The sequence below is a fragment of the Ooceraea biroi genome, chromosome 11 (genome assembly GCF_003672135.1).
Source record: "Ooceraea biroi isolate clonal line C1 chromosome 11, Obir_v5.4, whole genome shotgun sequence".
In the NCBI taxonomy this organism is placed as follows: Eukaryota; Metazoa; Arthropoda; class Insecta; order Hymenoptera; family Formicidae; genus Ooceraea; species Ooceraea biroi.
Window position 1 is genome coordinate 5765170 of NC_039516.1, and position 12483 is coordinate 5777652.

General features: G+C 42.1%; 1 protein-coding gene across 2 annotated transcripts in view; it reads right to left on the reverse strand.

Moving 5' to 3' along the window:
* Positions 1-12483, reverse strand: part of LOC105275875 (transcription factor SOX-11) — an 86387-nt gene that overhangs the window by 39263 nt on the left and 34641 nt on the right. For both annotated transcript variants that reach the window (XM_011333048.2, XM_026973881.1), the window contains one exon: positions 11015-11145. The gene's annotated coding sequence lies outside the window, so the exon portion shown is untranslated. The remainder of the gene's footprint in view (positions 1-11014; positions 11146-12483) is intronic.

Below are 12483 nucleotides of genomic sequence, written 5' to 3' on the forward strand. Positions count from 1 at the left end.
CGTCTGCAGGAGTTTACGCAATGCGTGCACACACTCGCGAACACATTGCCGCCTACATGCGTGGCGCACGAAAGCGCGTGGAAAAGGGAAGGATGTGGTCAAGAAGACGACTGGCGAGAGAGCAGGTGACGCCGCTCGCTTACCTGGTCGTCGCCGATATTATACAAGGCACGATAGGAAATTAACATTAACCGTTTCCGTCACGGACTTTCGATTGGCGTCGGTCGGAAGCCGGTCGGCGGCGCTTTGTAAACTTCAAAGCGGCTTTGACGGCCGGAAAATGCAGTTCTGCAAACGAATCCTCGGTGCGAAAAAGCTTGTAAACTTTTGCTTTCTAAGAATCATAAACTGTCCTTTTCAAAACCTATTTGAATTTGAAACATAAATACGTGTTTATATTATGTCTACACGCAGAGAGCCTCTAGGTCATAAAAGTATAAAAGAAAATAAAGTTTACAGAGTTACTAAGGCTTTACAGAAATATTATCCTCATCAGAACCAAGAACGGGTAGTATGCAATATATATTAAACTTTATACTATTGCTGCTTTCACATTTTTTGCATTTCTTTGAAGAGTTTAGTGCACTCTTCACATATAAAGAATACGAAATATTATTATATACATTGCAGAGGATTAATGCCGACTTTCAACAACCGAACAACTCAGTGTCATGTTAATGCACGGTGAAACAACTGCGAATTCTCCTGTGAGCACTATACAATCAATAAAGTATGACAAGATAACGTGATACGAAGAGGAAGCCCGATAATATCGTGAGCGGCGGTATCGATACGCGGGAGACGGCGCTTTTCCGCTGTCCTAATCGCAGCGATGGCATATAATGATACGTTGATCGTCTTTCGCGCCTGGCTGGCGGAAAATTGGTCAGGAATATAGGTGCTGGTAACGGGTGGTGTACAGCGCAGGTGCACCATCGGCCAACACCTGTCTGCTTCTGGAAGGAAAGAGCAAACGAAACCTCGCTGCTACCCTACCGCACCTTGTCCCTCTTATGGAGAGGCGACTACGTTCACTTCGACGATCCATTCGCGTGTCGTCCGCATGTAGTTTCTAATAAGACGTTAATTCGCTTAACGACTCGCGTTTTAAATAATCAAGCGAGATGTTCGTCCGCCAATTTGCAACGCTCGAATTTGGTCCCGCCTGGCGTGGAATCTCATTACACGATACAGTATCGAAAGAACATTACCGGCGTGTCGCTCGTCGTTAGCACCGAAATGTTAATACGCGCCAATAGTGGAAGAGAAGTGTCGATAAAATAATTTTAGCCTCCTGCTCTCACATATCATCTTCTTCGGCTTTGAATAATGAAAGAAATTTGTTATAAATTGTTTCACTTACATTTTTTTAATTTGTCATATCTTAATTTGTGTTTCTTTATACATATTAAATATGTAATAAAAAACTGTTGCAATATATTTCTCCAATTGCAATGGAAAAACTATAGAAAACTTCTTTGAAATAAAATTGATTTTATAATATATTGCTTTAGAAGTTTTCCGTTGAAATAGAAGAGAATACGTTGCACATATACAGGAAAATAATGTACCTCCCCTCGAATCGCGATAACAATTGCAGCTGTTTAGCAGTATAATTATTTATACTGAAAATTAAATGATTCGCAGAACTTGAGGTCATATTTAGGCCGAGTGCGTGCCGAGTCCCTCGAAAGCTTCTTCAGTCTCCTTGAGACACGTCTTCCTGGACTAACTTGAGAAATAGATGGGGCGTTACGTAAAACTGGTTAAGGTGTGTCTTACCGGCTGAATAAGGCAGATAGATTAGCCGATACAGCCGTCGAAAATCGCGGCACGACGCGCGAGTCCGTAACGAGGAGGAGTTAATCCTAGGTTCGTGTGAAATGGCACGGGCGCTCGCAATTTAAAGAAAGGGACACACTCGCCGTACGTTCGCATTCGCGATTAGTATCTGTCGTGAACAGGCGAGAGCACGAACGAGAATAAGCTGCGGATCGTTGCACGAATGATATCAAAAAGAAAAAAAAAGAAAAATTAACTTTTAAATTCAGAAATAATGCTAATTCACTGTTATGACGTGAAAATGATTGAAATTATTTCGAACTCTTCACGAGATACCAAACCTTCAACGTGCCCGCGAATCTCAAAACGAATCATAGTGAATCGTTGAAATGTTTAACAGCGGGAACGAAGAAAAAAGTTACTACTAAATTGTGCAACATCAATTTCGACCCTCCACCTTTACTTCCGAAGCGTTGCTATAAGTCATCCAATACCAACCATCGATTTCACTTATAATTCGTTCTGCGAGATATCTTGGCATACATTTGGTAGTATCCTGGAATTATAGTTCAATACGATTCTTATCGTATAATATCACTGTAATTTGGAAGTGACTCTAGACGAAATTATAGTTTGCCTCAATCTTTCATTAAACATTACCATGGATTATGTTGGATTTTTACATGCAATCAAAAGTATTCGAAAATTTCTCACACCTGTTCGTACAAGCAATCATCCTATAAATAATTAGTACATTTCTCTTTTCAACATATATTTTTATATAATTTCAAGTAAAAAATTTCTTAACTCAAACTATGTAGAAAGAGTTGGAGATCAAACCAATACTAAAAATTTGAAGTATCAAACTGCAACAAATAAGCGCACTGCAGAGAGAAAGGCAGAGAGTAAGAAAGAGCGAACGAGAATCATTAATCATTAAAGATCGTGATGGATACTACTGCATCGTTAACAATCTACTCCACAAAAAAACCAGATAAAACAAAAAAAGGAGGAAATATCTGTGGTCAAGAGTATCTCTCTGCGGCAGAGTCACAAATTTGCAGATACGCAGATCCGGAAGCGGTGCCGGTCCACAAATCCACGCTTAATCTCGTTCGATTGGCTTGACTCGAGCGTGTCCCGTACGGTGGTAACGAGTATATCGATCGGTTGAAAATACTTATGACGACAGCGTGCATACACATTTACAATCTGCCGTCCAGCGCTGGGCGATATCGGTATCCGTTTTTGTGCACGCGTGTATATGCCGTCGCTTTGCCTCAGGTAGGCAGGGTCGCCGGTGTGTTTTTGTTTCTGCAGATCGTCCATGGACCCGGATGCTGCATCAGGCCGCGCGCGGTACATCGAGGAACGCTGATCGGAAAGTGCGGCCCTTTATGCGGTCCCGAGCGAGACGATCTGGTCGTCTCTCGACTACCGTGTGGTAAATCCTGGGATTTTTTATCTCGCGGCTAACTATAATGTAGGATGAGGGGGAGAGGAGTTGTTAATTCGTTACCGGACATCGTGTTCGTGGCTCTCTCGTCGGGAGGAACAGAGAGGACGCGAGAGGTAACTCATGCTCGTTCGGTCCTGTCCAATTCTTGGAAAAGGCGACCATGATACGTACGGCATTTACATGCGGTTCCGTGACAATTTTGCGGGCGGCGCGGTAATAACTAATTTATCATAAATTGCGAGAGACGGCGAGTGAGACAGGCGCCTCCCGGCATATTCCGCCGCGCAAATTTGAATATGCTTTAATATATAATATTATATTTCGCACGCGAAGAGGATTAATCGGACGGAGGAATTCGCGTACGAAGGAAACATGCACGCGATTCCGTCAGTGTTTGACGCCAGCAATTAATTTATTATATATTCGGATATGCGTGCGACAGCTCACCAGTTCCTTCGCGTGCTTGCTGCGAAAATGGAATGTTCACAATGTGAATGACCACTTTAAATTGTAATTATGTAACAGAATGTATCGTGTATCATATTACGTAACCGCAGAAATCGAATAAATTCAAACAGTTAAAGTTGTCTATTTTCTTCTTAATTTTCTCTCAATATCTATATAAATTCACTTGATGAAAGTTCATTGCACGATGGAATTCCATTCGGTTCCTATGGGTCACCCGATCGACCGAAGAATCCCGACGATACGGATCGGATCCCGGGCGAGTTCCTTACTTCGGCAGATTGCGAAATCCAGACGGAGAAATGGATACAGAGCCGAGCGAAAATCGAATACGTGGTTTCGCCGATAAACCGTCGGTATGCCGCAGGGCACGTGCAGGAGGAATAGCGGTACGTCTACGAATCCGGAACGTTTCGAATGCTAACGACGACAAAAGGGAAACGTCTCGTCGACGGTGAGGATCGGAAAGGGTCCGCAGGTACGACGGGCCGTGGAATTAATACGAGCTCTCGTCGACCCGGAGAGATGCCCGGCGAGACCGTGAACTTTCTATGGGAGGAGAAAAAAGAAAATAAAAAGGAAAAGAAGACGAAGACCGCGACTCTCCGCTGTGCTCTCGGTAATAATACCACGATAAACCCTGCCCCGAGTGGGCCCGATGATCTAGCAGGTCGAATTCTCCACCTCTTGCACGTTTCTCCGTCGTCCATCCGATCCGTTCGCCGTGGGCTCTCGTCGCCGTAGGCTCGCGAATCTCCATTTACCTACCTTTTTCCTCCTCTTTCAATATTCTCTCGTCTTCTCCTTTCTTTTTCCAGACGCATTCGAACGGCAACACAATTGGCATTCGATCCGAGGTATGGATCGTCGTGTGTTCGAACCGCCAGTGTTCGAATTTCCACCGGCGATGAAAGCCGGGAGCGTGAGAGACTCCCCGGGACATCGTTTTTTTTCCACCACTAATTGCGTAGAAGATTTTGACGTATCATAAATTGGTAAATGTTATAGACATATGAAAGAGAGAAATAATTAAGTAAAATCGTTTTCGCGTGTCCACTCCATATTAAGTCGTTTAAAATCGCTATAATTAGTCTCACGGCTGCAGTCTCAGTCGATACGACGATAACAACTTAATTCATACAATATAGCCGATAAATTCTCGTGATCTCTGTGCAGAATGTTTCAGGATTATGAAATACTTTCTCCTTTAACTATGGATATTAATCCAGTATATTTTTTATATGTTTAACACATTCTTTTCTTGGTTGAATTTGCTAATTTCCAGGTTTATTCGTTCAATTTTCGTTCGTTAAAGCCTTACGTAATGACTGCGTTCTAAATGCGACTAGCGGCAACGAGAGCTCGCGCTATCAATCTTATAGCATAAACAGAGATACGAGAGCGTTTATCGTGTGCGGTTGCACATCCTATAAACACAGATACGTGGTAAATAGGTGCCGGGGAGATATATGTGCATTGACAAACGTGCGCGCACGCGTTTGTAAGTGTACAAATTGTTTGTACAACTGCACTCGCGCTACTTGGCATCGATCCATTGCCCATTGGCTTTCTCCACGCATGCATCGGCGAGCAAACGACGAACAGTTCGTCGATCACCAACCGTCGCTCGCGTCAAAAGGCACCGTTCCGCTCTCCTGGTTCTATTAATTGTGAAAATTGTTTGCCCAGTCACAGATTGCGTACTAGTCTAAAGTCAAAGGATACTGATCGATATCTCCCAGCTTTATAATTAATTCTGTCGGACTCTTAGAAAATGCACGTCGAACATTGACGATTTAACAGGAAAGTGAAAGTTTCGAACTGACAGAAAATAAAATTATACTTTTAAGAAATCGTGGGATCGCCACGGTTGGACTTCAACCAACAGCTGAGGCAAACTAGTTTGAAAACGGAATGCCTTTTTCGAAGCAGGGTTCTGGGAACTTCATTGACAGTGAAATTCGGGGGAGTTTCAGGGAATTTTCAGGAGTTTCAGGGAGGTTCGGACCTTTGAGTATGCCGCCTGGGAAAGGTAGCCGAAGGGCTTGCGAGAGGGAAAAAGCAAGAAAGAGAGAGAAAAACAGAAAATGGAGGCTAGCTCCGTATGTTTCTCGCGCGTGCGAAGCGAAATACGTCGTGCAGGGCACACGCGCCCAGCACAGCGGTACAACAGCAGGTGAAGCTCACAGCTGCTGGACAGCTGGACCGATATCTGCTCCCAGCTACATTCCGCAGCGTGCTCGACGCGCCTCGACGATAAGCCACGCCGCTGCCACGCCGTCGTCACGCCACGCAATGCAACGCAACGTAACGCTACGCGGATGCGATGCGACGTGCGCAATGCCGGTCAATGCGAATTATAACGCCGAGCGCAACCGCACGCTCTCCGACAGAGGCGCGACGCCGTCTCGCCGCTCGGTCTGGTCGTCGCCGATTACTCCAGCCGATTATTCGCGATTAGATTACCAGTCGCGGCCGGCGCGAGCGTGTTGCATGGACGGGCATTATCTAACAAGAAGCTTTAGCGAGTATCGCGCAAATACGTCTCCCACTTCCGTTCGCGTTCACTGATGATGTTTTGTTTCTGAAGAGGAGCATCTAACTGCATCGCGCTCAAATTAATAAATTAATTATTCAGGAATGAATTTCTCAAGCAATCCGAGAACGTGGTCTTTTACCTGATCTCGAAAGTTTCGCCAATCTGGTGCAATTTGCACTTTCTATTGCTGATAAAAATGACCGAACTCTCTCTGTTTGCTTATTTATCTATAATTACGTACGTTTATTAATATATTTACATAAATTCTGAATGTTATTTTCTCTGGTACAGGAAATTCATTAAAATATTGAAACTATGTTACAGCTGCAGCACACTTTCCTATAGGAATTTAACGTGATTATTCGTATAACTTCCAATGAGTTCTGAACGATCGTCTAGGACATGCCTTTAGGGACGTGCGGTTGGTGGCGCCCAGGATATGACGTCAGCACGCGTGTCGTCTTCAAAGATGCGTGCGATACACGCGGCTTGTTTTTACCGTCGATCGTGGGCTCGCGCGACTCCCGACAGCTCTACGTGATGGGCATTGGAGATGCTTTTTGAAAATGAGAAGTCACACGTGAGCCGTTTCTGAGACTCTCCAAAGTTGCAAGTCGATAGAAAACGGGACATTCTGTTACGAATTGCCAAGCATTCAGCATATTAATCCTTCTCTAAAAAGACGCGCTCCAAAAGAATATCATTGCAAGTTGTCGCAATCCAGGAAGGACTTTCCTCTCGCGAAATGTTCTCTCTCTCTCTCTCCCCCTCACTCTCCGTTTAAAGACTAATTTCAATTATGAAACGAGATGAAAACAATTCCACCACGTAAGCAGCGCGAAATCGATCCGGCCGATACAAAGGGATTAAACCGATTAAACCGATCAATTCCACGAAGATGCCTAAGAGCCCACCAATGCGGTGCGACGCTTGCGAAGTCGATCCGGCCGATGCAAAGGGATTAAATCGATTAAACCGATCAATTCCACGAAGATGCCTAAGATGTCCACCAATGCGGTCGCAATGGGCTCGCGGTCGCACGGATAGATAGATGCATTTTGATTTGTTTCGCATACGAGCCTTCACTGACTCACTCGAGTGACTCATCATGCCGACGCATACGAGGTACGGTATCACACGGGTCGGCGAGCGAGCGAGCGAGCGAGCGGAGCAGCAGCGAACATGCGTTCATATTCACTCGCTACGCACATGCACCATCAACGTGACGACGAGCAGCGTGGATAAGGATATCCTCGCGGGTGCTCGGGCTAATTTCGAGATATCGCCCTGCTAACGTTACATCGTGGCATCGCCATCACGTGAGAGGCACAATGAGCGCGAAACGGTTCAAGGTAAAACGCTACACAGGATGTTCCTCGCCAAGATGCGCTTTATCCGAAGCTGTTGTTTTAATTTCAATGTTACACATTATTGTAACACTAAACCTTAAATACGAATATTATCGGAATCAAATTAATTTTTTTAGTTAACTGAAAGAGAGTGCTTTTATTATTTATTTCTATCCCTCTCTGAAACTTCGTGAAAATAAACTCGTGACTTTTTTCCAACTACACAAGATTGTAAGTTTCTTAATGATTTTGCCGAGAAGAAATCGATTGCTATCTCATCAGAAAAAACAGGAGAAAAAGATCTGTCATTTGTCACCTGTCAAAGTAAAATTACGATATACGTAGCTAAAGCTATATATATATATATACTCAAGATTTAAACAACAATGGAAAGAAACACAGCGATTTGGTATGCTTGGTAGGTGCAGGATGTTCTATGGCTCGAGAAAGAACAGCCAAGAAAATCCTTCAGAGTCTCGCGCAAAAACAAAGCCGGACGAGCAAGATGACGAGTGATCCGGGTACCCGCAGCGAGAACTATCAGGACTGCGTTTCTTGACCGCATGGAGAAACGTGATTCGTGCTACGGGTACTCGGAGACCTTTGAGAATCGAGAGAGCAGAACGCGCACGTGCTCACGGATCTTTGTATCTGCGGATTCAAATCTGAACCGAAACCTTCGTCTTCTTTAAAACTCAGTTTTACAAATAATACATGCCATTACAGTTGAGAAATTCTACGCAATTTCAAACATATAGAAAATGTCGCAAGATGAGGCTTCGACAGGCTAAAAAGACAGTAGCATACTTTGCTCAATGAAATATTAAATAAAAAATTCGCTTAATGGAAATATATCAGTGTACACAGAAAAAAAATAAGTGTCACATCAAAACTTATATACTTGTATATACGCAACAATATTTATAATCTTCGTAAAAGAATTTAATAATCTTGAATTTCAACTATATTATAATCTTATTTCAATATTATAGTTGTCACCTGAAGAATACAATATATATAATTATTTTCTCGACTAGAAAATGCGTCAAATAATAACGGAATAAGATCGTGGTCGTGGAGGTAAGAGACGTATTTTCACGTTGACGGGATTATATCTTATATCTATTATTTATTATATGCACAATTATCACACTCTACTAAATTGTTAACCTCCACGCGAAGACAGCCGCGCGATGGTAATCTAAACTGAACATAACGCACAACGCGAAAACAGTTTGAAAATATGTTATTTTCTATTTAACATTGTTTCCTTTCTATTCAAGAAAATTATTCTTAAATAATAAAAATATATTTTTCTTGATTGAACTATACAAAATTGCTTTATTCAAAAATTGTTTTCTTCGTTTAACGTGATATAATTTCATTTCATTTTAGTTAAAATTCAAGATTATTAAATTCTTTTACGAAGATTATAAATTGTTGCGTATATACAAGTATATAAGTTTTGATGTGACACTTACTTTTTTTCTGTGTACGTGGCTGGCTTGTCGATACTGAACATTTAACGTTCAAAATTACCAAAAAGCAAAACGTATTAAGAAAACAGAGAAATAACTCCGTACAAATAAATTTGATAGCATTTGGTATTACAGAAGGGATTGTGCAAGGCAGCGCGTTACATACATAACTAATTAAAATAGCCGGCTCGCAGTGTGAGCTGGTGGTCTATCGAGGCACTCTTCGATCAACGGTGAAGGAGCAGATAAGGAGGACAAGCTGGATCGCGCCGTGGTGGCCGGCACGAAGGGACGAAGGGGAGATAAAGCGGGAGGGACGTGAGCAGTTTAAAGGAGGAAACGATAGACGGCAGTCGCGTGGAGTACCTGCGAGAGAGGTTCCGTGTTCGTACATTAAATCCGTACGTAGCATACTAATGGCAATTTCGCCTCGGGCCCTTAGCCCATACGCAGGACTAATATTTATTAAGGAGCCCCCCCTCTTCGCGCTTGCCGATTCCGAATGCACGGAGCGTAAGACGCGCGTGGGTCGTCGTTCTTGGTCGCGTGGTGCAACCATCGGACTTCTTAACCGCGCTGCTCATTGTACTTATCTCGCGCGTATTACCTTTCTCTCCCACTTAACATTCAGGCGTAATAATAACCGTGATTAACATTCCGCGTTAAAGCCCTGTTTGCGCGTACGCGTGCGCACGACGATCGTTACGCAGCCAGGAGCTTCCGAGTATCGGGAAACGAGGAAGAAAATCGCGCGAAATAAAAAGGATAATGCAGATTACACGGATACGCGAATCTAATCGTGGGATAAAGTGTCGTCCTGCGCGAATTCTGAATCGTTGCTAATGGCACGTTTTTTTTCGTCGTTCCTTCCTTTTTATTTCTGGCAAATCTACCGGCGTCGCGTAATTCCGTAATTGCGCGCAACTGTATCCGTGATCAAGCCACATTTCCGAAATTACTCCCGAAAAGGAAAAAGAAACGAGATCCCGAAATGATGACATAAAGTCGGCGGGACATCCTGTCTGGCTGTCCGCGCGTCCATTCGCGTCGAAGGAAACGTAAGGTCAACATATTCGGGTTTATCTGCACGGGATGTATATCATTTCGGGTAGTAGGGCGACGTGAGAGAACAGGAGCCGAAAGAGGAAGTAGCGGGCAAGAGAAATATACGACGGGAGAAAGCAGAAACGCTGCCACGAAATAACAGACGTGGCGTGTCGCTACCCACCGTGACACGGCATCATGCACCGCATTTCGTGAATTTTCACATCCGGTGCATTGTGCGAAACGGCATACCGTGGCGCGTCGCACCACCCGGACCCTTAAATTACCAGCGGAAGTCGCGGCACGAATCCGCCATCGATTATTTCGGTCTCTCGCGTGGCCTTTACGGTTCCATGCTCCGGTGATATCAGTGGTAATTCATTCGACAATCAAACGCGATAACGGAAAAGAGAGAAGCGGCGTCCGTGTTATGCATCAACGCTGAAAAATCATCGTTCAAGGTACCCCTATACATGGCTGATACTTCAGTTTATTTTTTCGAAACCTATTTCCCTTTAACGAAATAATTGAATAACGAATTTCGCTCTCCGACAATAGTCTCTTGACGATACAATTTAAATAGCTTTTTTATAAAACAAAAGAATATAAAAGAGCCATTAATCAGTCGGTTACATAAAGTTTAGAGTATCATGATATATAGCGTCTTATATAATATTTTAGTATATTGAACTACAGAAGAACAACTCTGTAACGTGATTGTAACGCGCATTAACAGTAACAGATAAGATAGGAGGCATTACATATATTGCGATATGCACAACAATTTATATTCAGTTATTTAACTTACCTAAACCCTACAAGCTGCACCACGTTAAAACGTATCACAGTTTAAAGGTAGGTGTAATACGTAGTAAATACTAAACAGCTACTTACATACCTCGACGGACAGCAGACGTCAACTAACGGCGCCGTTCATGTTGAATCGGCAGAAAATCGTACATGCGCCGCCGTCTGTTGGAAGTCGACTCAACTCCGAACTCACATGGTATCAACCTCTTACGCGGTACACTAATAATGATAAATTGGTAAAAATTAATTCGACGCATCGCAATTTTAATGTATTTGCGATTCATAATTTGTACTATCGTTGTTTATAATATCTACTTGTAATAACGCAATGAGTTTATTCTGCTTCGCATCTAATCGTCAGAAGATAATCTAGCAATAAGATTCATTTTTTTATCTTATGGTGGTTTCACGAGTAAAACTTGTGTGTTAAACGAACTAAAATCAAAATTACAATTACCTCCGCTGCATTTTTACTTTATTAAGGATTGTATGTATATATGAATAAAATATACAAATTATCAATTTATTCTGCGATTGAATTCTTTTTACTGATTTAACACAGATATCATTTATTTCTCAGTTTTATCAGCTAGTGACGAAGAATGTAATGAAATGGAAAATTAGAAAGGAGCTTTATATGATAACGCGAGCACTGGAAAACCTTTTTATCGTGCGTCGACTAAGAAAATTGTTATATCTAATTATTAATTGAACTGTGTCTATTACGTATTTAAATTACATATTAAATTATTATGTATTTTACTCTTAACGGTATTGATTTTATATATTTACGTAATTTGAGTCTAATTACCGTTAAAGAAATGTATTGTAAATTTAAAATATAAGTATATTATCTATTATTAATATATAATATCATATATATAAAATATATACTATAATTCAGACTTAAAAGTTTTTATCTTTTAATATTAAATTAAAAGCAGCGCAGTAATGCAATCTGTGGAAGTAATTTCATTGCGTGTAAGCAGGATTGGTTGCTAACTCACAGGCAGTCTCATATAAAACTGATATTACACGGATTGTTGTACAGATTTTCCGCGTTTGCTCTATCCATATTTCTTTCAGCGATATATGTCGCAATTTCTGTGATACACATCTGTGATTTGTTTTTTTTAACAGAATACATTTGTGTATTTTAACTCTTTCCATAAAAAGATATACAGGCTGAGGCACCTAAAACAGACCACCTGAATATCTCGGCTGTTATTGGTGATAGAAAAAAATGTGTCAGACCAAACTTGTATGGTTTCGAGGGACACATAATTTGTTCTAAATAGTTTTTTATTAGGTGGACGCGTAGAGGTCATATGAAGGTCAACTTCGTTTTTTTAAATGGTATGATATGTTTTTTTACGTACCATCTAGTAGAGCGTTTGAAGATGCGCACATTGATCTACGGGTCAAAATCATTCAAGGTGCCTCACCCTGTGTATATATGTGTGTGTGTGTGTGTGTGTGTACAGGGTGAGGTACACACACACACACACACGCGCGCGCGCACACAGAGAGAGAGAGAGAGAGAGAGGGTGAGGCACC